Here is a 3,875-nt window from a genome sequence, read left to right as displayed (position 1 = left end):
ACTCTTGTAGTCAAGATCCTCAAGCCTATCCACCATATCAAGGTGTCAACTCTCGGACTGAGAAATAAACATCAATAATTGAAATTGAATAACCGAACCGGTTTTGAAGTAATACAAATTGCGAACGTGATTGCAAGATTGAGAATTAATCTTATCACCCCGTGTTTGAATTTAAACAGAGGTATGTAATATCAAAGTTAGCTATTTAAAATTGATATTTTAGATATATCAAAATAAACCTATTATATCAATACGCTCATGTATAATTAACTCAGACCAAAAAAACTATTAGTTCGTGTCTCTATAAACAACAATCGTTCCGCGTCCCTTCAAGAAAGACTCTGCACCGTTAACTCAATCACATGGCGTAATTGCATTACCAGACCAGGCTCATGTAATTTACATTGCAAATTAACCAAGGTATATTTTGATACTCTTGGGAAAGTTATTTATATTACAATTTTTTTGTATATTGATGATTGCATGTTGTGAAACACAATAGCGACAGCGACATTGTTTATTACCTCGGAGATTGTTATTTTGGTCTAGTGTATTAGTTCCATAACACAAAATTACTTTCCTGTCTCTTTTGTTTCATGGATATGATAGACAAGTGAAAATAGTATATACATCTAAAGGAATGAAAGGGGTGAGGAAGTTGAGACACTACTTGACTATACAATATCACTGTATAGTGTTACTAATACAATGGCATCTTTGTTTAAGGTAAAATACAAACAAAGGACAGTGTCAGGTTACACTTGACAGAATATCACAAAGTTCTTCCCCACACATTTTATTTGGTATTGTTTTAGTTGTACACACTTATGCAATATGAATATAGCATTAGATGATAATGATTAGAAAAATATTAATTTTATAAATTATAATACATGAACATAATATGCGATTTTCTTGGTGGAAATAACAAAAAACCTTGCTACAAGCAAATCTATTAATGAATGAAGCCATTCGGATATAGTCCAGGCGCCATGTCTGTCCAGTCCAGTCACTGTCAGATAGATGATGGCTTTCATATTGTGGACCGGGTGTTCTCCAACTCCAGGTGATGGTTATAAGTGCTTTTACAAAGTCAGACAATAGGGCTTCCTTGGACTCCATGAGAGAACACATGGTTCTGCTGTCATCTATTAATTGCCCGAGGTACAATAATAATCAGGCTGTCAGCATCCGTGATGACAATGATGACCCTGATGATCTTTAGAATTTGAGGTACCGAATTACTAAATAAAGTTAAGTTACATAGGTTAGGTTAGAATAGATGAATTTATCATCCTTTCATTTCTTCAACCACAGCATCTATCAAAACAGATATGGTGTATCATTCAACCGCCACAACTTCGTTAGTAAATCTGTTTTAAATTTTTTATCATTGATTTTTGCCAAGAAAATCTCATTACATTGATGTATTATAATTTACAAAGTTAGTAATTTTCTATTGCTATATTGCATAGGTCATTAGATGATTAGGTGTGCAATATAGCATAGCATACCAAAAAAACATGCATGGCAAAGTGTTATCATGATTTCCTGATTTTAAGTGAGTATTGACAGAATCCACATGTTAAATGTAATTCATCAACACATAATACATCAGAATTTTTTTTTTTTTTTTTTTATTATAGTTGAAATGTTTACAGTTGGACCATAAATATACAGGTATACCTTTGTTTTTATGGATTACAAGAATGACTTCCTGGAAGAGCCTCATGCCCGTGAATCCAAATCAACATTTTCAACTTGTGGCAGCATGTGGTGGACTATCCTTGCTTTATAATCATATTTCAATTCTTGATTAAACCAGAATTTACCAAGTCTGACCTCAAACTGGTTGACTGATGTTGCTGTGATCACCCACTCGGACAACTGATTCCAGTTAATTACCACCCTACACTGGAAAGCATACTTCCTTATATGCAACTGTGACCTTGTCTTAAAAAGTTTCAGTGAATTCCCCCTACTGAGTACTGATGCTTTCTTCTCAAAGTTTCAATATGCCTTGACAACATTTGCCATCATATTTTCCAGTGAGTATATTGTATGTCTCTATTAAGTCTCCCCGTGCTCTTCTATATACCAATGTTGGTAGGTTCAGTTTCCTTAGTCTCTTCTCATAATTAGGACCTTTGAGTTCTGGCATCATTCTTGTAGCCTACACTGCACCTTCTCCACCATCTCAATGTCTTTAACCAGGTATGGACTCCATACCTGGTTAGCATATTCAAAATGTGGCCTTACCAGTGCTACAAACAGCGCTTTAAATATTACTGCATCCAGTATAACAAAGGTCCTTCTAATTATTCCCACTATTTTGTTGGCTTTGTTTACTTTCTCTGCCAGGTGATCCACACAACTTAATTTATCATTGATTATTACTCTCACATCCTTTTCAAAAGTAATCTTTTTTAGCTGCTTCTCCATTTGGTAGCCTTAATCTTCAATAGTTGTTCTTCTTGTTCTCATAACTACACTTATCCGAATGAAAACTCAACAGCCATTTTTCACACCATGAGTATACCTCCTGCACATCCTGCTGTAATTTCTGACAATCTTCTTGATCTCTTATGCATACAGATATATTTCACTACCATTTACTATACTATCAGGGAGGTCATTAGTAAATATGACAAACAACGATGGTCCAAGAACAGACCCCTGCAGCACTCCACTTGTCACTGGGTTCCATCTTAACATTTCCCCCTTTACCACCGCTCTTTGTCTTCTCTGCATTAGGAATGCTGCAATCCATTCTAAGTACTCCTTTCCAATTTCATAATTACTAATTTTACTCAATAGTCTTCTATATGCAACTCTATTGAAAGCCTTCATGAAATCACAGTATATTACATCCACTGCGCATCCATCATCAATAATTTCAGTCCATTTGTCAAGAGCCTTTATGAGCTGTAACACCATAGACTGTCCCAAGATGAAATCATATTGTTTTTCACTAAATAAGCTGTTGGTTTTCATGTGTGTCATTATCTCCTCCCGTATCATTATCTCAAAAATCTTACAAATTTTACTTGCTTTATCAACTTGTTTGGATGAAACAAGGCTAAGGGTCAAGGTTTGGATATCTTGGGCAAATTTTTAGTTGTGCACACCTACATGATATAGCAATAGAAAATTAATTATTAATTTTGTAAATTATAATATATCAATGTAGTATGCAATTTTCTTGGAGGAAATCAAAAACAAAAAAGTTGCTAAAACCTATTTACTAACAAATGAAGTCACGGTGGTTGAATGATACGCCATGTTTGTTTTGATAGATGCCAAGGTCGAAGAAATGAATGGATGGTAAATTTGTCTATTCTAACCTAACTTACCAAATCTAACCTAACCAACCTACGTTAACTAACCTATATTTGATAATTCAGTACATCAAATTCTAAAGATCATCTGGGTCATCGTCATCATCACGGATGTTGATGGCCAGAATATTATTGTACCTCGGGTAATTAACAGACAATGGCAGAACCCCATGTTCTCTCATAAAGTCCAAGGAAGCCCGATTGTCTTTGTACATACATATACCAAGGCTTTTTCCCCCTTACCAGGGGGGTAGCCAAAAAGGACAAGGCACAAAAACATTCCCACCCATTTCATCCCCGAAAACACTCCACACCCCTCCACCCTCCCTCCCATCTTAGCACCTCCTAGATGACAGGTCATCCCTGCACCCTGTCCACTGCCCTGGGTCAGAAGCAGTGTCGCAGGACACAGCACATCCACAGCAAGGCCGCTTCATTAAATCGGCGAACCCCCCCCTCTCCGTCCCCCCATATAAAGGAGAGGACGGGGAGAAATCCCTTCGGGCTGCGTCAAAAGTTTTGCTCACACACACTACC

At 36.4% G+C, this 3,875-nt stretch overlaps 1 protein-coding gene across 1 annotated transcript in view; it reads left to right on the top strand.

The window, feature by feature from the left end:
• The first annotated feature begins 308 nt into the window (after nucleotides 1-308).
• The window catches only part of LOC143027568 (TBCC domain-containing protein 1-like), a 54,332-nt gene continuing 50,765 nt past the window's right edge, over nucleotides 309-3,875 (top strand). The window contains exon 1 of the mRNA XM_076188879.1: nucleotides 309-420. The gene's annotated coding sequence lies outside the window, so the exon portion shown is untranslated. The remainder of the gene's footprint in view (nucleotides 421-3,875) is intronic.

This window comes from Oratosquilla oratoria, chromosome 8, assembly GCF_046742065.1.
Source record: "Oratosquilla oratoria isolate Oo_2021 chromosome 8, ASM4674206v1, whole genome shotgun sequence".
Taxonomy (NCBI): domain Eukaryota; kingdom Metazoa; phylum Arthropoda; class Malacostraca; order Stomatopoda; family Squillidae; genus Oratosquilla; species Oratosquilla oratoria.
This window is presented reverse-complemented; position numbering and strand designations above follow the sequence as displayed.